The sequence below is a fragment of the Myotis daubentonii genome, chromosome 3, assembly GCF_963259705.1.
Source record: "Myotis daubentonii chromosome 3, mMyoDau2.1, whole genome shotgun sequence".
NCBI lineage: Eukaryota > Metazoa > Chordata > Mammalia > Chiroptera > Vespertilionidae > Myotis > Myotis daubentonii.
The window spans coordinates 38820872-38844393 of record NC_081842.1 but is presented as its reverse complement, the minus strand read 5'-3'; positions in this window follow the sequence as shown (position 1 = coordinate 38844393).

The following is a 23522-nucleotide window of genomic DNA, read 5'->3' as shown; positions in this document are numbered from 1 at the left end:
GATTTTTATCTTGAGTTGAGACATAGCCCACCAAGTTTTAATGCTTATTTGTGGGATACTCATAAACTGTTGAAAATTGGGAATTTTCAAAAAGATGAAGACAGGCAACTATTGTGAAATGTAAATATTGAATAGGGATGTGATTATGAATCCTTACCAAACAACAAAAGAATCACCTGAAAATGCACTCCATTGTGTGTATATGCATGTGAATGTGTGAGAGAGAAGGATGAGACAGAGAGGTTGAGGTGTGCGTATTAGGAGGGAGTATATGTAAACATATTTTAAGATGTCAAATACTTGTGACAAAGTATGTCCAAAGGAGAAGAGTAAATTGGCCATTGGAAGCAATCGCCACAGGCAGTCTGTGTAATGTCTACTTGGCATTTTGGATGTCATATAATATAATTAGAGCTTTAAATGTGTTTTGACTGGCAGCCATCTCTCCAGAAAGGAACAAGATGTCTTTAATGTTAGCTTCAATTTTAATCTTTGCTGGTGCCAGAGGCTCTTCTCTGTCCCTGTTTTCTAGAAATAGCTTACTAGGTTATGACTTTGAGCAAAGGTATCTAGTGCCACCCTGTGGACGCTCTGAATCTTACAGCTAGCAGTTTGAATGTGGTTGGTACACTACCTTTGAAGCAGGATCTTTGGCTAAAAACCACATAGTGGAGGAGATGAGTTTTCGTCTTTAAATAAAGCAAGAGCAGACATCATGTGTTTAGGAGGTATAACGGAGTTTATTCTTTTACAGTTTCAGCTGCTGAAGTGTGCAGAGAGAGAGAGAGAGAGAGGGGTGGATTGGGAATCAGGATGCAATATATGTATATGTATGTATACTTCATGCGTATGTAAGATATTTTTTATCTGTACTTTTAAAAAATTTATTTATTGTCCAAAGTTTTACATATGTCTCCTTTTTCCCCGCTTGACCCCCCCCGCTCCCCACCAGCTATTCCCACCCTGGACAAGCCCCTACCGCCCCAGTGTCTGTGTGTAAGATTTTTTGTGATGTTTTAAAAATACCTATTTTTGCTTAAAAAATTCCGTTATCCATACATATTCGGATATGTGAACAACAACAAACATAGAAACTAAAATAAAACAACAATCAATGAAAGCCCCAAACTGAAAGGAAAGGACTAGAAAACTCTTTCATCATAGAAGATTGTTGAACATTTTGAAAATTATATACAGGGGCAAATTTTACCAGATGTGCAAATCCTGCTGACAATATAAAAACTAAACTATAAAACACTGAAGTTTTCCCAAAAATAATTTCTTTTGGGGAAGAACATAATGGTTTCTGCTTTAACATGCTGGCAGCATAAAAAGAGACATCTTAAGTCTTTTATTAAGTATTTTAAACACTTAGGAAAGCATATACCAGCATAACTGGCCCTAGTTCTGTCACCTGTCTGCTCTTGAACTTGTCACTTACCCTCTGGAATTCAGTTACTTAGAATTGGGTATTATTGGGTGTGAATTCCAGTTATGTCTTTTTATCCCTCTCAGTAGTGTGGATAATTTAGAGAATTGACCTTCTCAAAAATATATAGTTGAATTTTTTTAAATAAATAAGTTCTAAATTCACTCCTGAACTCATCTCCCATTTTATTCTCCCAAGTTACGCACAGTTACCAGTTGCTTAGGTGTTTTTTTCAGAGATATACTATGCAATATGAATGTAGCATTCCATATAAACTTTTTCCCCAGTGACCAGTGTGCCTTGGCAAACATGCTATACCAGCACTTGCAGATCTGTCTCATTCTTTTTGACTGTGAAGTATTCCCTTGTATGATTTTCAAAACATCTTTTATTGGTCCTCTATTGATGGGTGGATATATATATATATATATATCCGAATAATAGAAAAACATGTAAATTGACTGTACCTTCGCTATGCTAACCAACCAATCCAGAGAGTATGCAAATTAACCCAACAAAGATGGCAGTTAATTTGCATACATAGGCTTGAGCAGCCTGGGTCCCGGGAACATCCTCTGGACCCAGGCCGCTCCTAGCCTGTAGGCCCGAGCATAAGCCCTGAGCAGCTGGGGTCCCAGAACGCCCCCGGCCACTCCAGGCCTATGGGCGCAGGTGCCAAGTGGATGTTCCTGCCCCGTGGCCGCTTGCGCGAGTTTAGGCGCCAAGCAACAGCCTGGATCCACGCCCCCCAGCCCAGCACCCATCATGGGGGCGAACAGGCCAGGCCAGGCCTCCCCGCATCGATTGTGTACCGAACAGAACAGGCCCACCCACACGAACGATTGCTGGGCGAATAGATTGGTCATGGGGTGAACAGGACAGGCCTCCCCGTGAACGATTGTAGGGTGAACAGGACAGGCCTCCCTGCAGTTGATCACTGGGTGGACAGAACAGGCTTCCCCACGATCCATCGCAGGGTGAACAGGACAGGCCTCCCCCAATCGCTCTTGGGGCAAACAGGCCAGGCCTCCCTGTGAGGCGAATGGAACAGGCCACGCCTCCCTGCCATCCCAGGTAAAGAAGCCGCTCTACTGACCAGCCTGTGCTATAGACCTGTTCAGGTGGGTGGCGCAGAGTCCGGGGCCTCTAGCCTACAGCCATGGGAAGTCTCCCAGAATTAGGAGTACCAGCCCAGGCCCACCCAGCCCCGGGTCCTGACTGCCGGGGTGAGTTCCTGCAGGCTGGGGTTTGATCCCTAGGCATTAGCAGTAGGAGATCAGTGCCTTTATTATTGCTATGTGTCCAGGTTTTAATTGAACAAAGACCTTGTGGTCCCGGGTGCCAGCTTAGCAAAATCTTTTAGGAGGAGAATTCTGTCTGGGTTTCCTCAAATTCCCTCAGCCACTACTCACCCTCTTTAAAGGCTCAGAACAAGTGAGGCCCCTGAAATAAAAATCAGAGGTCTCCAGCAACGGTGGGCCTCTCTCATCACAGTCATTTGGACTGGATGGCATTTGAGTATTTATCTAGGCACCATGACAGGGAACACACAAGCTCAAGTCATGATCTCTGCCCTTAAGTAATTCACAATCTTATTAGAGTGAGTGGCTGATAAAAGCACAGTAATGACATCAGAATGTAAGGCAACAATACAGAGAGGAACAAAGGCAACTGCTAGGATGATTTTCCAACAATTAGTACAAAGAGTATGTGCTGTGAATTAAATAAAAAAAATATGTGTGGAAGTAGCTGCTTCATGAGTATGGGATCCCTTCCTATTTTAAAGGAAACTGAGTTCCATGTGAACTGTGTAATATGCTATGATATCTGAGGCATTAGACACGGGAGGCCCTATGGGTACTATGCTTTGATATTTGAGTCATTATTTATTGTTCAATGTGATTTATTTCTGCACGCCTCAGTTTTGTAATAGTTAAATTATTAGAATAATACATCTTGCTATAAAATATTACTATAAGAGCAAATGATCAGGTGACATTTATTGTTATTTTCTATAAATGAACACAATCTCTGGTATGCTAAAGTGATAGGTATTATAGAAATATTCAGATAGGGAGACCTACAGGCTTGATTACAAGTTAGGCTTACTATCACAACCCAAATTTATTGCTTACAAAAAAAAGCAAGGAGCCAACTAGAAACTGAACCAAATATAAGCCCTTGAAGGGCAAATGTAAATTGGATAAGCTTTGCTATTACAAGAGCAAGAAGAAAAAATTCAGATGCAAGAATGAGAAGCACACTGCATCCACTCTAAGTTGCTGTTAAAGAAAAAGAATGATATACTATGAAAATACTTAATACAGATTGTAAAGAGATTTGTTCAATGAGGATTTCCTAGAGTAGGTGGTATTTCAGTTAATTTTTTTTTAATGTGAAGAGGTTAGCTAGATAGGAAAAAGGTGTAGGGGTCCCAAATTGCAGAGGGTGCAGGCGGGGCTGAGGGACCCCCCCACCCCCGTGCACAAATTTCATGCACCGGGCCTCTAATATACATTATATATATATATATCTTACCTAGTAATAGACAAACATGCAAATTGACCATACCTTTGCTATGCCCAAGCCACGCCCACCAGCCAATCAGAGTGACTATGTGCAAATTAACCCAACCAAGATGGTGGCCGGCAGCCATGGAACTGGAGCAAGCAGGAGGCTTGGTTGCCTTGGCCTTGGAATAAGCCAAGCTTCCCGGCCAGCTTCTGCCTCCTCTCAAGGCAACAAAGTTTCAATTATAGAAGGTAAATAAGCCCCAGATACCTGCTTCCAGTTGCCATGGCCACGGAGCTGGAGCAAATTAAAAAAAAACAAATAAAGGAAAGGCTGGGAGCTTCGGTCGCCAGGGGGCTTGGTCAGTCTGAAAACAGCCATCAGCCCCTCACCCAGGCTGGCCAGGCACCCAAGTGGGATCTCCACCCTGATCCTGGACACCCTTCAGGGCAAACCAGCCAGCCCCCACCCATGCACCAGGCCTCTATCCTATAGGGTAATATGCAAATTGACCCTAACAGCAGAAAGACTGGGAATGACTGGTCACTATGACACACACTGACCACCAGGGGGCAGACACTCAATGCAGGAGCTGCCCTCTGGTGGTCAGTGCACTCCCACTGTGGGAGCTCTGCTCAGCCACAAGCCAGGCTGATGGCTGCCAGCACAGTGGTGGTGGCGGGAGCCTCTCCTGCCTCCTCAGCAGCACTAAGGATGTCCGACTGCAGCTTAGGTCTGCTCCCTGCTGGCAAGTGGACATCCCCCGAGGGCTGTCGGGCTGCCAGAGGGATGTCTGACTGCCAGCTTGGGCCTGATCCCCCAGGGAGCGGGCCTAAGCCAGCAGGTGGACATCCTCCGAGGGGTCCCAGACTGCGAGAGGTCACAGGCCGGGCTGAGGGACCCCCCTGAGTGCACAAATTTTTGTGCACTGGGCTTCTGGTATATCTATCTATCTCCTGGAAATGGTTGCTGTGGGTGCCGGGTAATGACGTTATGTATCAATGCCCGGCTTCCTCTCCCTAGTGACTAGCCTCCTTGGAGTTTCTTCAGCCCAGGCACACAACTTGCTTTATAGCCAGGTGCAAACATTTTACACTTTAACCAAATGTCTGTGAAGAGTTTTCCTGTGCCTCATCTCATTTGATCCTCACAGAAGTCCTGGAGTAGGTAGATAGGAGACTTGGTAGAATCCTATTTTCTTTTCATTAGCCGGAAAATGGAGATTTAGAAAATTTAGAAACTTGACCCGACTGAAAAGAAGTAAGAAATGGTGGACCTTGAAAATGACTTCGGGTTTTCTCACTTCACAGAATACAGTCAAACACTGCTGCAGTTACATATTTTACCCTTTGTTCTCCCTGCATGATCTACAATAATAATCTGCTTTGTGTTGATATTTACTTCTGTGTTGCTGACAATTACCTAAAAGAGAAGTTGGGGTGCTTCACTGGGCTGGAAAAAGTTTAGCTAAATCAGAAAGCAGGTCTAATTAAGCAAGTTTATTCTATATCTATATCTATATAAAAGGCTAATATACAAAGTGTCCCCTCAGGAGTTCGATTGGGAGACCAGGAGTTTGATCACTCGCTATGACATGTGCTGACCATGAGGGGGCAGCGCAGAACATGGTGAGCAGTGGTGGCGGGGCGCTGAGGGAGCAAGGGAAGGAGGAGGTGGGGAGGCAGGAAATTGCATGGGGGTGGCGTGTGGGCGGCAAGGGAAGGAGGAGATGGGGAGATGGGGAGGTGGGGAACCTGATTGGCCCTGATCGCCAGTCAGGCCTAGGAAACCTACCCGTGCACGAATTTCATGCATGGGGCCTCTAGTCCTATATAATAAAGAGCTATTATGCTAATTAGATTGAACAGCAGAACGACTATCCGGACGACCTTCTGGATGAAGCCGGGGCTGCGAGGGCTGAGGCAGCCAGTGCTGCAAAGGTCGAGCAGCTGGGGCTGTGAGGGCTGAGCCCCTTGCACGCATTTCATGCATTGGGCTTCTAGTCCTATATAATAAAACCCTAATATGCAAATCAACCGAATGGCGGAATGACTGATTGCTATGACACGCACTGACCACTAGGACGCAGACGCTCAATGCAGGAGCTGCCCCTGGTGGTGAGTGTGCTCCCACAGAGGGAGCGCTGTTCAGCCAGAAGCTGGGTTCATGGCTGGCGGGTGCCGCGGTGGTGGTGGGAGCCTCTCCTGCCTCCACTGCAGGTGGGTGGTAAAGAGTGAGGGGTCCTGGACTGCGATAGCCCCAGACTGCAAGAGGGGTGTCTGACTGCTGGCTTAGGCCTGCTCCTTGTGGGGAGCGTGCCTAAGCCAGCAGGCGAACATCCCCCAAAGGGTCCCAGACTGCGAGACAGGTGAAAGACCCCCCCTCCCCCAGTGCATGAATGTCGTGCACTGGGCCTCTAGTCCTATATAATAAAAGGCTAATATACAAATAGACCAAATGGTGGAACAACCAGAACAACCAAACAACCGGTCGCTATGGCGTATGCTGAACACCAGGGGTGTGTGCGGAACATGGTGAACATCGGCCATAGCGGGATGGTGGAGCAAGTGAGCGGGAGGGCCAGACCAAGGCAGGGCACCGGTTGCTGTCATTGGGGTGAGCCTCTGGTGGTTACTGAAAATTCTTTGCTCCCACGTGCTGCAGTCCTGCCTGGTGCTTGCACCTGCTGCTGGCGCCGGCCCTGCTTGCACCCACTGCCAGCGCCAGTTGATAGGTATGTACTTGTTGTTCATATTTCTTCTTCTTCTTCGTCATCATCATCGTTGTCATCGTTGTCTAGAAGACCTTTTCACATTTCATGTAATAATGGTTTGGTGGTGATGAACTCCCTTAGCTTTTTCTTGTCTGTGAGGCTCTTTATCTGACCTTCAATTCTAAATGAAAGCTTTGCTGGGTAGAGTAATCTTGGTTGTAGGTCCTTGCTATTCATCACTTCGAATATTTCTTGCGAATCCCTTCTGGCCTGCAAAGTCTCTGTTGAGAAATCAGCTGACAGTCTTATGGGAGCTCCCTCGTAGATAATTAACTGCTTTTCTCTTGCTGCTTTTAAGATTATCTGTTTGTCTTTAACCTTGTGCATTTTAATTATGATGTGTCTTGGTGTGGGCCTCTTTGGGTTCCTTTTGTTTGGAACTCTCTGTGCTTCCTGGACTTGTATGTCTATTTCCTTCACCAGGTTAGGGAAGTTTTCTGTCATTATTTTTTTCATATAAACTTTTAATTTCTTGTTCTCTCTCTTCTTCTGGCACCCTTATAATGTGAATATTGGTATGTTTGAAGTTGTTCCAGAGGCTCCTTACACTATCTTCATATTTTTGGATTCTTTTTTCTTTTTGCTCTTCTGGTTGGGTGTTTTTTGCTTCCTCACATTTCAAATTGTTGATTTGATTCTCAGAATCCTCTACTCTCCTGATGAATTCATGCATATTATTCCTTATTTCAGTCAATGTATACTTAATTTCTGACTAGCCCTTTTCCATTTTTTTTGAAGGTTTCTAGAGGATTCTTGAGTAACCTTATAACTATGGTTTTGAACTCTATATCCAGTAGTTTGCTTTCTTCCATTTATTTTATTTGTGACATGTTTCTTTGTCTCCACATTTTGGCTGCTTCCCTGTGTTTGTTTCTATGTATTGGGTAGAGCTGCTATGTCTCCTTGAGTTGGTAGAGTGGCCTTGTGTAGTAGATGTTCTATAGGGCCCAGTGGCTCAGCCTCCCCAGTCACCTGAGCTTGTTTTAGTTGAGACTTGATTGCTGTTGGTGTCACTGGGAGGAATTGACCTCCAGGCCAATTGGCTGTGAGGACCAGCTGTGACTACAGTGGGAGAGCTGCTGTGCAGGAAACACCCCTATGGAGTAGCACTTGCTTCTGTGGGGCTTTGGTGCTCACTGAGTCTGCCCCTTGAGTGTGTCGCTTATGGATGTGTAGAGTTGTAATCTGGTATGGTCTGACACTGACCACTGGGTACACTGGCTCTTAAGAGGAACAGCCAAGTCTCCAGCAGCCTCTGTGTCACTGAGCCCCAATCCACACTGGTTTTTATAGCCCAGTTCTTACTGCCCATTAGGGATGTCTTTTCCCAGCTCTGGGACGCTGGGCTTGGGGTCTGATATGGGGCTGGGACCCCTTGCTCCTCCAGGTGGCCTCCACAGAGACAGTCTCCCTCCCGATTAAAAAAGCAGCCCATGTGGGTGCCCGACCAACCCTTCCTGTGCCTCCACACCTCCTACCAGCCTCAGTGTGCTTTCTTCTTTACTTCTCTAGTTGTAGGACTTGCATTCAGCCAGCTTTCCGGTGGTTCTGGATGATGGCTCTTCTGTATTGTAAGTTGTAATTTTGATGTGGTTGTGGGAGGTGGCGAGTACAGGCGTGTACCTATGCCGCCATCATCATATCTTTGATTGATCTTATATTTGCCCTGATCAAGGATTGAACCTACAACCTTGGTGTATCAGGATGATGTTTTAACCAACTTAGCAACCCAGCCAGAGCCTCTATACTCTTTACTTTGAATATCTATTATAGTGTTTTTTATTTAATTGTATTTCCTCATCTCTCTGCCTGATTGCCAAACTCTTTCTTGTGCTACATTAGCTATGAATCAGTTCACCCAGGAGACAGCTTAAAAACACACTTGAGAATGAAAGCAAATGACCAAAGTCACAGAGTTCACTGCTCTATCAGAATTATATTTAAAAAGCAGGCAGTGACACCTTAGTTATGTATGTCCTGTTTTGGACAGATAAAACTGGAAGGACAATGTCTCTCCTGGGGAGGAGAAATGTGCTTCAAGTTTTCATGAGGGCTCTCTTTTCTATGGTGCCAGTGGCTGGCAGAGTCTGCAGCCAGCGGCATTTTCATTTGCTGAATGTGATACTGTTCTTCCTCTGTTCCCTTTCCCCACTTACGCAGGAGGATCAGTTCTGTTCCCTAGGAATTCTCTCTGGTTGTTGGCAGGACAGTACCCAGCCAATGGGTTCGTGTTATCAGCAAGCGCCTTAGGAAATAGACACTGTGCTCTGCAGATGGGCACCCGCAGGATGACTGCTGCCTAATGCCATCATCCATGTCATCAACATGCCCTCCTGCCAGGTTTGCTAGTGGACTGAGGAGAATGAGCAGCTTCATGTTTCCTTGCATGTGATCACCACTTTGTCACTTGGTAGCTGGCGAGGCAAACAGAAATTCATCTCTGGGCTCAAGGACTTTGCAAAGTCACTACCAGTTAGAAAAACTGTGGCCTGTGCTGGATTTGAAGAGAGATTTGTATGCTGCCCCATAACTACCTTATTGCATGCAGGTGGTTGCCACTTTGGAATGCATGGGTTGCTGGGCGAGTGGAAGAGGAAAAGCCAAGCGTTTGCAGAAGGGGCATACTTCCAAGTAAAATCTGCCCATAACATTCTTTGGCTTAAAAACTTTTACTAGTTCCCCATGGCCAAACATTTAAATCCTATTGTCATAGAATTAAATCAAAGCCTCCTGCAAGCAGAGGCCACACACTAGCAGCCTAGGTCTGAATTTGTCTGGCAGGGTCTGGCCCCACAGAGTTTTAGAAAAGGTAGAATCAGTTACTGAGAGAACAAGGTTGAGAGACTGACATACAATTTTGGATTTCTGGCCACTTGGGCCAGCATTTCTGTATAAATTAGGTGAAATGAGTCAGGCTGCACTCTTTGGATGGGGAATGAGCTCCACCTTGCAACAATTTCACCGTATTGGACCACTGGGGGCTACTGTTAACTCTTGAGTCTTGCTTCCTGCCCCACAGTCTCTGTAGGGTGGGATGTATGAAGGAATTTACTAACCTTTCTGATGCAGGTGCAAATCTAAGTGCGAAGAAGGTGTTCCTTCCCTAGGGGGCAATCTCGGAGAAATGAGGATCAAGAACTAGTTGACAAATATGTCTCACTTGGAGAGGAGCGGACATGGAGAAGAGCTGGTGACTGTCTTCATTTCCCAAGACCTGTCATGGGGGCTCATTCTCACCACTCCAGAAGTCCGATGGTCAGTAAACGTGAGTGATATGGCAGCAGATTTCAGCCCAATATGAAAATAAAAAAAACTGTCCTTTAAAATTAGCATTTAAAAACGTAAGCCTGCCCTGACTGTAACTTTCTGGACACCGGACATTTTCAGTCAAAGGGTACAACAGCTTAGTGAATAGAACAAGGCTCCATATCTCTAAAACTCTAACAATCACTCATGCTATAATCACTTAGTTCTCTGCCTTTAGAAGAAGACATGTTCCCAAAATCTTCAGAATTTATATCTTTCCTTGTTAAGCCATGGTAACCAGTGTGTTAACTGCTTCCTGTTAGGAAGTGCTTTTTCAGATGAGGCCTAAATCCCTCTGCATACGCCGAGCCTCCTCCGGGGCCCCAGTGGTCTATCCAAAGCCGAATGTGAGGTTTCCAGGTGCCACGGGGTGATCGATGCCTTCCATTACCCAGGGCAGCCCTGCTGGTCAGAAATGCGGCCCTGAGAAGGGAGCCTCGTCTTTCTTCGCCCTTTTGTATTCACACATACCTTCCCCCTTCCCACTTTACTTTTGAAAAATGCCTGTGGATACTACTGCCCACTCTTTCACTTTGCTGAGATGATTTTGAATTTGTTGTTTGGAGCAAATGTCTGAACTCAGGTCCCTGGGATGACCCTTGGACTGTTTGGCTGACTACTGTGAACTTAGTGAAATTATTATCCATCTATGTCCATGAAACTTACCAGCAAGCCAGCAAGTTCAAGGTCAGGATGGTGTACTGGTAAATGTACTCACACATGTGTGTGTGTGTGTGTGTGTGTGTGTGCGTGCGCGCGCACGTGTGTAATGTTTCTTTTAGGGAACTGATTGATAACAACAGGCCCCACGATCCTCTTTCTAGGGGTCATAGAAGATGCATGCTGCTAAGAATATGGCAAGAGAAGGAAGTTGCACTTTTTAGGTTAATACTGTTAATAGTTATTAGAAGACCAGATTGTGAGAGAGGACAGAGTCCATATTTAGCTAGCATCTTCAAAAAGGAATTGATACTTCCAAGGGGGAAAAAAGTAGGCGTGATCCCTGATAGAGGAATCATTTTCCTGGCAAGTGACATGCTGTGGCTTTGGGTAAAAATGCCTAAATGTTTCTGCTATCATGTTTTTACTACCAACAATTCTGACACCTAATGTGGGGGTCTCTCCAATTCTCTGCGAACACCAACTGTCTGTCCTACAATTTAATTCAATTCTGACAATAACTACCCAGAGTTAGAGAGCCCAGCGGTAAGAGCTCAGCCACACAAGACTGCCCCCACCCACTTCAGATGGCAACTGCAAGTAGTGCAGGTAACCCACACTTCTGTCTGACTTCACTAGAAATTGCAGGTTTCCTGAGCCCCTTTCGAGGTTTGATATTTGATAATTTGCTCTAACAGCTCGCAGGACTCAGGAAAACATTACTTATTATTACCATTTTATTATGAAGGATATAAATCAAGGAAGCAAATGAACAGCCAGAGGAAGAGGTACATGGGTGAGGTCTGGAGGGGTCCTGAGTGCAGGAGCTTCTGTCCCCATGGAGTTTGGGGTATGCTACTTACCCGGCACACGAATACATTCATCAACCTGAAAGTTCTTTGAACCCCGTTGTTTAGTTTTTCTTTTCTTTTTTTTTTTTTTCCTAATGGAGGTTTCATTATGCAGGCATAACTGATTAATCACTGGACATTGGTAATTAATTCAATTTCCAGCCCCTATTCCCTCTTTGTAGGTTTGGGTTGAGGCTGAACGTTCTAACCTTCTAATCACTAGATTGGTTCCTCTGGCAACCAGCCCCCATTCTGAAGTTTTCCAGGACCCCATCAAGAATCAGCTCATTGCTCAGCTGATGTGGCTCAGTGGTTGAGTGTTGAGTAATTCAGGAGATCAGTTTGATTCCCGATCAGGGCACATTCCTGGGTTGCAGGCTCAGTCCTAGTGTGGGGTGTGCAGGGGGCAGCCGATCAATGATTCTCCCTCATCATTGATGTTTCTATCTCTCTCTCCCTCTCCCTCCCTTTCTGAAGTAAATAAAAATATATTAAAAAAAGAGTCAGCTCACTAACATAAACTCAGATATGGTTAGAAGAGGCTTATAAATAACAAATAGCATTCCTCTCAACCTGTCACTGAGAAAATTACAAGGGTTTAAGGAGCTCTGTGCCAGGAACCAAGAATGAAGGTCAAATATGTATTTCTTATTATATTACACTGGAGGCCCGGTGCATGAAATTCATGCATGGTGGTGGGGGTGGGTGGGGGGTATCCCTCAGCCTGGCCTGCACCCTCTCGCAATCCAGGACCCCTTGGAGGATCTCCTGTGGGGATCACGCCTAAACTAGCAGTCGGACATTCCTCTCACAATCTGGGACCGCTCACCTGCCTGCCTGCTCAGTGCACATCATAGCGACTGGTTGTTCTGGTCATTCCACCATAATGGTTGATTAGGCTTTTATATAGAGAGATTATCACATTATCATTTATTCTTGTTTCATTTAAATTTCTTCTTTTTTAAAAGTATGGTAAATAATAATAATGACTGCTTACTATAGGGGAATAACTAATGAAGTTAAAGTTATTTGAAGTTCTTGGAGAAGATTGCTTTGGAAGACAAAGCCATACTAGTGTTAAAACTATTAATTATCCTTTTTCTAATAATGATTTTTTCTAGATAATTATAAATAAATTCTAGGACTTGAATCACCCTGTCCCTATTGTTAAAATTAAATACTATATCTATGTCTCCTGTGTAATGCTACCCATTTTGGAGCCCCTGTTGAGGCCAAGGTTCACTCACTGCAAGTCACCTTGTCATGACATCTAACGTTACAGAGCACTTCCCTTCTAGCAAGTGCGTTCACAGAGGTGGTCTCCTTGGATCTTACAGCAGCCTAGTGATGAAGGCTAAGGATTAGGTGTCTGGGGCTCTGGGGTTTGCTCTCAGTGATTCTGCTGTTCATTGAGCTAAAATCCTGGGTCCTGACGTAGCTTATTTGTGCTTTATATATATATATATATTTTAAATTGGTTTCAGAGAGGAAGGGAGAGGGAGAGAGAGATAGAAGCATCAACGATGAGAGAGAATCATTGATCACTTGCCTCCTGCATGCCCCACACTGGGAGTCAAGCCTGCTACCCGGACATGTGCCCGGACTGGGAATCGAATTGTGAACTCTTGGTTCACAGGTCGATGCTCAACCACTGAGCCAAGCCAGCCAGGCTTGTTTGTGCTTTTTCAGCCTTTCCCTAGGCATCATTGCCTCCTCTACTCCAACTCCTTTTGTCAGTGATCACTGAGTCTATGCCACAGGGGTTCTCTCATCTGAACTGTAGCCTCTTAAGGTTCTCTGTGACTCTTTGGAAGAGGGTCTCAATGATGGATTCAGAGTCTTCCTTTTTTCTTCTCCCTATATCCTGTTCTCTTTATTTCCTATAAAGTGAAGACGTTAAAAATGAAAAGTAATAAAAATATCAATACGATTGGATAATATTTTGCTCATATTCTAAGGGTATGTGGCATGTGGTAGATGGTCAATAAACAGCAGATGAATAAATGAGTGACTAACACCACTTCACATCCATATGGAAGGTGGTGTATGTAGATGTGAGGCAGGATAGTAAGAAGCCAGAGAAACTCCTTGGCAAGTGCAGTGGGGAAACAGACAGATAGCTGATTCAAACTGGCCCCACCAAGCAACCTGACTCACCTGCTGCCTCCTCACTTGCATGACCACTCCCTTAAGCATTAAGCCCTCAGAACAGTGAGGTTCTGATCAGCATCAAATAAGCTTAGGAACAAAGCCTCAAGTCTGCTGTTGACAGAGACAGAGTTTTGGTCAAACTAGAGATAATATCTAGGCCTCAGCTGTGTTTCTGCTACAGGTCCAGAAAAGCAGCAACGCCAGGTGAAGGGACACCATGGCTAACATCAGGACTAGATGCAATGGCTAATGACCCCCTACCATAGTGCCAACCAATCAGTACAGACCATGACCCTGAAAGCTGATGTGTATTCTATTGTGATCCTCCCCTCAGACCCCCTCCCCTAAAATTTCTGCCTTTAGAAAAGGCAAAGGACCCAGCTTGTTCTCTCTCTCTCTCTCTCTCTCTCTCTCTCTCTCTCTCTCTCTCTCTCTCCAGCATGCCTGTGCCTTTCCCCCCTTCTTTTGTTAGGAGTGTGTCTTTTGCTTTCTTTCTCCTAAGCTCCAAGGGGCCTTCTATTGCCTCTGTAACTTGTTTCCTGAGTCCAAGCAGGCCGGCTGGCTCATTTCTTCTGCCTCCATGACTTTCTTTCTAAAGGGCCAAGCAGCTCCGCCTAGGCTCAGTCCTGCTGCTATGATCTTGCCTCTTCTATCTTAAGCCCTTCCTTTGTCTCACTGTTCCCAGCTTTAATAAACATACTCTCAAAATTACCTGGACTCGTATTGTGAAACCTTTCCTATACGAAGTCAAGAACCGAGAGCCCCCATCACTGCTAACAGATGTGGAGTGTGAGAACTGGAACCAGAATACGATTTCACTTAGTAGCTGGGAGACCGTAGGCAAGTTAGTTAATTTCTCTGCCTCAGTTTTCATATCTGTAAAATAGGGATGAAACCTTTATAAAGTTGTAGGAATTAAGTGAGCCAATAGATAATAAAGTGCATTTTCATATATAATCTTTAACCCTAACAACCACTTGATGATGTAACTGAAACAGATATTTCTGGATCTCATGGCTGAGGTGTCTAAAAGTCATTTCTGATTCCAAAGTTTAATTTTCTAGATTAGAGTTATGTGTTTAGTTTGGGAGATGATTAAAAGAAAAAGAAAGCAGTTAGCTTTGATTTCAGTAAAGGTTATAAGTTTTCCATAAGGACAGAATCTCTTTCTGTAGTGGAATGAGATGAAAAGAGTTGGTGTGAAGTAACAAAGATGAGAACTGGTCCTGCAGAAGTAAGGGGCCCTTATCAAAGCACCTCAGTCACTCCTGGGAAGAGGAAAAGAAGGAGTTTAGAATCACCAAGGAAAAGAATCAACCCAATTCACAGCTAAAGAATACCTTCTTTATTCTGTAGTGTTAGCACTGAGTTTTTGCTGAAAAATTGCTTTGCTCTAAAATGGCCTAATTTTTCCTTTTAATTTGCATTTCCTTCCTGCCCAGATGCAACTGGCAGCAGCCCAGGGGTAGTTCCACTAAAGCAACCCCGCTCCAGCACCTCAATTTGGATCTCAGAACTGTCCTTTTACTTTTGTCTCTTTGCATAATTTGTCAAAGTTTGCCCGTGGCACACCAAAATTCTGTCAACAAAGAACAGGAAGTTTGGGCCACCCTTTGGGGTTTACTGTTATCTTACTGGTTTGTTTTCAGCAACTGGATTCAAGCCCTGGTGTAAATATTAACACATTAGCCATTTGGAATCGTGCTCAAGGCTTCTGGGCAACAAATGTAAAATTGAGCAACAAGGAAATTTGGACACATCATACATTTGGAGAGCTCATTCACTCGCCCAGGGAAATCAGGCGAAAAGCAGCCGCCAGCCCAAGGTTAATTTATTTTCTTCTCAGCCAGGGACAGGGTGTGCTATTATCCAGAGAGAGGAATGAGGACTTTTTAATTGGCAAAGAGGAACTTCTGCTGGGTAAGGAGATATTCCCGTTGCTGGAGGTCAATAGAAGTGCTTTAGGATTTTAAAATCCTGCTGTATTCACAGTTTAATATGAAGTCCGCAAATGGCTATGATGGAAAGAGCCCTGCACTAACTGTTTAGAACCAGAAGAGGGCATCTCATCATGCCTTATGTTTCCTATGTTTATTTTCTTTTATTTTTTGTAAGGATGAAAAGGAAGTTGGTCTTTGAATGAAAATGAGCAGTGTTTCCTTTTTCGGAATGCATGAATGAAAAAATTGTCTTAGTGTTTTCAAAAGCTTCAATAGGACTGAAATGCTGTATTTGCCTCCTATTTTTCAAGAGATCTCAGAGTTTTAGTCGGAAACTAGCTACATTAAGCTTTATTTATTATAAAGTGACTGTTGGAAATAGTGCATGTAGATTGTAAGCAAAGTACAACATGGAAGCACTTCCCCTCAACTGGTTAGGTAGTTCTCAATGGGTGAACCCCCCTTATTTCTCATGTTTAGATCCCAGTTTTTCTTAAAATTCAATCTTTCTAAGCATCTGTGAATCTTCTAAAAATTTATGCAACACAAGTATTTGTGTCGTTTTCTAGAGAGGTTTATAGTTTTAAACATATCACCTCTCCTATTTCTTAGATTAAAACCCTAGGAAGTTTCCATGTTTAATTCTACCTGATACTAATTTGCATTCTATATTCTGTTCCTGTTAAAGACTCAGTTTGTAATAACTTAGACAAAGCCTGTTACAATCAACACCACTGAACTGGAAATCTCAGGATTCACCTAACAATTTAAATTACAACCATGAAGCAGTACAGCAACAAGCCTTTGGAAAATCTTGGGCATTCTTTGCATTAAGTTTTAGTTGCAGACTCAAGGGAACGCTTGCTTTAATCAAGCCACTTCACTCAGTGGCCCCAGAGAGAAGCATGGTCCTGTCCAGGGTTACACAGGTAGTGAGTATCAGTGTTCAGGATCATAGTCCAGTGTCTGAACTTTTAGCTCACTGTTAATTTCTCTCAGTTTTGCTTGGTCTAAAGCTTGCATTGGTCCAAAAATACATGGGACTCTTATATTGCTCTGCTCCTGAATATGTGTTTTTTTTTGTGTTTTATAGCTTTGTGTGTGGGTAATTTTACTCTATAAGTATGAACACTACAAAAACAGTAAGCTGTATTTTATTTCTTTTCCAGTGTCCTAAATTCTTTAACCTAGCAGTTCTTAATTCAATTTTATGAAAGGATGAGTTAGTGAGGGCAAATTGAGTTTGGAAGCACGGGGATTAGTGGAGGCTGGCATTGGGGGGCTGTTGGATGGATGGGGAAAGAAAAGTTAGCTCCTGAATTGACCTCTGGACTTTTTATAATGGTTACTAGAAGTCCAGTGCATGAATTCGTGCACGGGTGGTGTACCTCGGCCTGGCCAGCAATTGAGGCCTCTTGGGGGTGGGAGGCTGCCCCAGGGGGAGGGACACCAGAACTTGGCTGGTGGGGGGGAAGGGCCATGGGCAGTTGGCTGGACGGCCCTGCCCCCAATCTGGAGGGGGGGGGTGATCAGGGGTGGGGCTGGCCAGAGGGAGCGGCTGTGGGAGGTTGGGGGGGGGGCAATTGGGGCCTGGATTAGGCCGGTTTGCTGTCACAGTGTGCATCATAACGACCGTTCATTCTGGCCGTTCTGGTCATTCCACCATTCGATCGCTGGGCTTTTATATATATACTAGAGGCCCGGTGCACAAAAATTTGTGCACTCGGGGGGGAGGGGGGGGTCCCTCAGCCCGGCCTGTGCCCTCTCGCAGTCTGGGACCCCTTGGGAGATAACGACCTGCTGGCTTAGGCCTGCTCCCGGGTGGCAGAGGGCAGGCCCAATCCCTAGGTGCAGGCCCTGGTCGGGCTCAGAGCAGGGCTGATTGGGGAATTGGGGCACCGCCCCCTGTCATGCACAGAGCAGGGCGGATTGGGAGGTTGCGATGCCACCCTCAGTCACGCTCAGGGTAGGGCCGATTGGGGGGTTGGGGCACCGCCCCCTGTCACACTCAAGGCAGAGTCGATGGGGAGGTTGTGGTGCCACCCCCTGTCATGAACAGAGCAGGGCCAATCAGGGGGTTGGGGAGCTCCTCCCTGTCATGCACAGAGCAGGGTCGATCAGGGGGTTGGGGCGCCGCCCTCTATCACCCACAGAGCAGGGCCGATCAGGGAGTTGGGGCGCTGCCACTGTCACACTCAGGGCAGGGCTGATGGGGAGGTTATGGCTCTACCCCATCACACACAGAGCAGGGCCCGTGGGGTGGAGGGGTTGGAGCGCCGCACCCTGTCACACACAGAGCCGCAGGGCGATCAGGAGGTTGGGGAACTCCCCCCTATCAGGCACAGAGCAGGGCCGATCAGGGGGTTGGGGCGCCTTCCCCTGTCAGGAACAGAGCAGGGCCGATAGGGACGTTGTGGCCCTGCCCCCTGTCACACACAGAGCCACAGGGCAATCAGGGGGTTTGGGCGCTGCCCCCTGTCATGCTGATCTCGGTGCCAGGAGACCTCGCGGCTCCGCTGATCCCGGTGCTGGGAGGCATATTACCCTTTTACTATATAGAATAGAGGCCTGGTGCATGGGTGGGGGCTGGCTGGTTTGCCCTGAAGGGTGTCCCGGATCAGGGTGGGGGTCCCCACTGGAGTGCCTGGCCAGCCTGGATGAGGGGCTGTTTTCAGGCTGGGACTGAAGCTCCCAACTGCTCCTTTTTTTCTTTTCTTTTCTTTTTTTTTAAAACTCTGAGCCAGCTTTAGCTCTGAGGCTCCAGCTCTTAGGCCTCCGCTCCTGAAAGCAGGTATCTGGTTTGTTTAGGTTCTACAATCGAAACTCTATCAACTCCAGGTCTGAGATCCCGGCTAGCTGAAAGCTGGTTTCTGGGGTTTTGTTTAGCTTCTATTTTTGTAACTATGTTTCAAACTGCCAGCTCAGAGGCCTGCAGCGGCAGGCGGGGAACGTTGGAGTCCTCCATCACTGAAGCAAGCAAGCCTCATGTTAGTTTCAAGCTGCCTGGCTGCCGGCCACCATCTTGGCTGGCAGTTAATTTGCATATCGCCCTGATTAGCCAATGGGAAGGGTAGCGGTCGTACGCCAATTACTATGTTTCTCTTTTATTAGATAGGATAGGTTGTACGGTAAGAGCTTGGTGTTCATTGTTTTATTAACATCTTATTTAGTGACCCCATATGAAACTTGCAACTGGACCTTTGTAGCACCCTCTCTATTTCCATGGAAGTATCTAGAACATTCAAGTTATTTTCTAAGAGCCATTAAGCTTTCAGAAGAAAAAATTCCTTATCATATGAGATGTCTGATTCCTGAAGCTTATCCTTTATTCCTGAGCCACAGGATTGGGTAAAGATGAGAGATGTTTGTAGCATACATTACTTGTTTTGGTAATTAAAAAAACACACACAAACTTTTACATTTTGATGTGGTTATTGTTACTTGATTGATCAATTCAGCCAGTATCATGTCTTGCTTTGCCCTGGGAGTCTCTGGTAAATATCATAAATTGCCCTGGAGTTGAAAGTAGATCTTTGGGAACCAGAATGGTCTAGGACAGTGGTTCTCAACCTGTGGGTCTCGACCCCTTTGGCGGTCAAACGACCCTTTCACAGGGGTCGCCTAAGACCATCCTGCATATCAGATATTTACATTATGATTCATAACAGTAGCAACATTACAGTTATGAAGTAGCAACGAAAATAATTTTATGGTTGGGTCACAACATGAGGAACTGTATTTAAAGGACCAGAAGGTTGAAAACCACTGGTCTAGGACGTGTTCTTGGGACTACAGATTTCACACTCTGGTCAGGGCTGAAGTGCGAGCAGCTCCCTGTCCTGTCCTGCTGGGACTATGTGGTTCGGCATCTACGCTGCTCCCAGGACAAATAATTAAGACTCACTGCACTTTATTCAATGGTATTCATGCCTGTGCATTTCCCCTTAGTGCATCTATGGAAAGCATACGTTGGAATCTGCCTGTGCTCTTTTCTTTGTAATATTACAGTTGGTGGCTCAGCCTTTGTAGCTCATGAACCGAGAGGTCACTGGTTCGATTTCCGGTCAGGGTTGTGGGCTCGGTCCCCAGTAGGGGGCATACAGGAGGCAGCCAAACTATGTTTCTCTCTCATTGATGTTTCTGTCTCTCTATCCCGCTCTTTTTCTCTCTCTCTAAAATCAATAACAAGTATTAAAAAAATTACAGTTGATGTTTTGTGCATTCCTTTGTATTAGCTACATGATTTGTTTCTTTTTCCTTTTCTTGCCCTATATCACACCCCCACCCTGCCTTAAATCCCTAGACATTCAAGCAGAGGTTTTGAAGACAATGGGTTTTGAAGATAGTTAGTTGTAAGTATCCTTTCTGGAAAGGAAAAGTTCAGAGATAGAGGAAGGAGCGCAAGAGTCATCAATATTTGTAGAACCATAAGGAGAACTTTTTGTTGAAGACATAATTGTTATTATTGTTAAACAAGTTATTATTTTTAAAATTAGGAATATGTAGACAAAGTGAGTAATCTGGAAAGGTGATATAGATCTTTAGATATTTCAGTATTCAACCTCTACTACCTGCTTTATAAGGTTAAAAGAAATTAGGACCTGAATTATGCAGGCAAATTAACTATCTAAAGTAGTTCAACTTAGTAGTTAATTACTTGATCCTCTATTTAATCTTACTTGTGTAGACATAATTTTATAAAATACCCACTGATATTGGACAATGTGGGAGTGTTTAAAGGGGCAGTTACTTTCCAATAATAATAATAATAGAAAACATGTTGTAAAAAATCAAATTATGAACACCGAATAAGAAAAAGCAGCAAGATGAGTTTATTGCAAGGCTTTTGACCCGTAAATTGGGAAACTCAAAGGTATGGGAGCAATGAGTTCCGAGTTGCTCACAGACTAAGGGTTTTTATGGAATAAATGCAGAAGTTATTTGGCTTTTTCAGCTGATGGATTGCCAAGTGGTCTTCTTCCTTATTTGGACCAGGGCAGCTGAATCAGGGGAACAAGGAAGTCCATAGAAGGCATTAATAGCCTTGGCATTTGGGGCTTGGCTGGTATCTTCTGATTTCTGAGAAGAGCTGTAAATTCCTGTAAAATTGGGTTAAGTTTCCTTTATGCATCTGTGTTGACTGTCTCCATTTTGTCCCTGACATAAGTGATTTCATTTTGCTTTGATTTTACAGATATACTAATATAGCATTTATGACTTTATAAGCATCATTCTGAGCACTTAATTTTACCCTTTAATGACCCTATAAACTGGATGATATTATCTCCATTTTACCTACAGGACAACTGAAACTCAGCATTAATATTAAGTAGTTTGCCCAAGATCACAAATTCTACAGTGGCACAGCCAGATTGGAACTCAAGTAATCTAGCTCTAGAACTTGGGCATGTAAATACTACACTGTATAATCAATTGCCTTTGGATAGTTTTTTGGTTTCTTTCTGGCACAGGCCAATCTGATAAGCAAGAACCCAACAATTATAAATCTTGAATGAGTTTTATTTGAAGAGATTATTTGGTTCTAATCAGGGACAAAAGCTGGAGATCACAAACTCAAATGCCTATGGGACCAGACAGAGAGCATTAATAAGTGAAGAGGATGGGGTGAAGGGTCAAATAGACCTGTTAGCTTCTATTTTTTCTTCCATTTTTATTAAAGATATTTTTACATAAAGTATTTCTCTACTATAAAAAGAAAAATAATGCAAGTGAGATGATTGGTGGCAGCTGACATTGGTTCTCAGTGTTAGGGAAACTATGAGGGTAGGAGGGGATTACAACATATTGGAGATTGCTTGCCCTGTTTTAGACATTATTAGGTTTGAGATCATAAGTTCTTTTCTACAAAAAATGTAGGTGTGTTCATATTTTATGTAAAATATGTGGATTTTTAAAGTTGTCAGCTCGATACTTAAAAAAGTGTAATGAGAGCTAAATAAAATCTATTTTCCAGCCAAAGCTTACCAGTTTGTAGTCTCTGAAAGAAAGACTATCTTGCAGTTATGTGTATGAGCATGTGCAGGGGAAAGAATGGATGGAAAAAATTGATAAAGCCCCTTTATATCTTAGCCCTAAGTCAATAATGAACAATCACATTTATCACCTTTTAGCTGTACTGCATTATAAATAGGAGTGGTTTTCAATGATTTGACTTCCTAGTCAGAGAAAGAAGAGCCATTGAAATTTCATAATAACAGTTTTATAGATTTATAAAGAAAAAATCTTCATAAATATCTAAGTGAATCAATGTGGTGCATGAACAATAATAGGCAAGTATTTTTTTCTGTGTGTACAGAGTAATCCGCAATGCTATAGCAATTTGCATCTTGATTAGATGGATTATTTTATCTGGATTGTGAATTCTTCCTTTTATTCTGTAAAATATAGTCTTAGACAATTATACTTCTTTCTTTTACTATGAGATATTGAGAAATGTAGACAATAAATATGCTTGAAGGGACAAATAATCTAAATTGTTGTCAATTCCCACTCTGTCCAGTGAGCATTTCTGGAGACTTCTCTGCCTTTCTCCTCTCACTAATGAGAGTATAGTTGCAATATGGCAATGGCCACATTGGTTGTTGTTGTTAATATCTAGCGACTGGGGAGTGAGACTCTTGGAATGGTAGAGTGAGGAGCATTGCTCTTCACTAAAAGCAATGATAAACCTGAATACTACCAGAAATCTGGAAATTGACTAAGGACATACACCAAATTGTGAAGTACATATTTAACAAGGACTCCTGGACCTTGGGTCTGAGCACCTAGTCTGTGTTGTACAACATGGACTGCTCCTATTCCACCTCCCTCATTTCACCTGTAATAGTTCGGCCATAGTGGGGCAAGCCATGAAAAGCTGCTAGAGGAGGCTGGCTTGATGTAGAGAGGAGAGTATGAGACCTCATGCCCTCCATTATTGTTAGAAATAGTCAACAAGTAAACAGGAAAGGCTAGCCTGAAGTTGTGCTCTTAGTTGGGATAAGCAAGAAATCAACAGGCAGATGAATGGAATGAGATAGCCACAGTGGGTCTTGGTAAGCTTTCACTTATCCCTGGTGGCCTGGCAAATGGCTTACATGCTCAAGGGTTCTCCACAAATCCTTGGATGAGAGAGAGTAGAAGGGAGGTGAAAAGGGAGAGAGAGAGAGAGAGAAAGAGAGAGAGAGAGAGAGAGAGAGAGAGAGAGAGAGAGAGAGAGAGAGAGAGATGTGAGAGACACAGATATCAATTGATTGCCTCTAGTACATGCCCCTCCTGGGCCTGGGGAATCTGCAACTTAGGTACATATGCCCTTGACTAGGAATAAGACCTTTGAACCTTCGGTCCCCCAGCCAACACTCTAACCACTGAGAAGAGCTGGCCAGGGCCCTGGATGAATTTGAAAACTTCAGCAGAGAAGTAAAAGCTGGAACAAGCTTGTAAACAATGTGCTTTGTGTACACAAGCATGTCAAACTTGCATGCGGTCCACTGGCCACGAGTTTGACATGCTTGTGTGGGTTGAATAGTGTCTTCCCAAAGGAAGAGTCCAAGTCCTAACCCCAGGTATCTGTGAATGTAGACTTACCCTATATATTAAAAGGCCAATATGCAAATTGTCCCCTTGGGTGAGAGTTCGACCGACAGGGAGTTAAATGTGTGCTGACCACCAGGGGGAAGCACAGAACATGGCGGGTGTAGGCTACACAGTGCTGGCAGTGGGCAGCAGTGGAGGCACTGCCGGCCCCGGTGGGCCTTGATGAGAGTGAGACCATGGTGGGATGGTGGAGCAGGTGAGCAGGCGGTGGCAGGCCAAGGTGGGTGTGAGCAGGGGCCCTGATTGCCCTGCTGGTGGCCCCATAGATTGGCCCTGATCACCAGCCAGGCCTAGGGACCCTACCT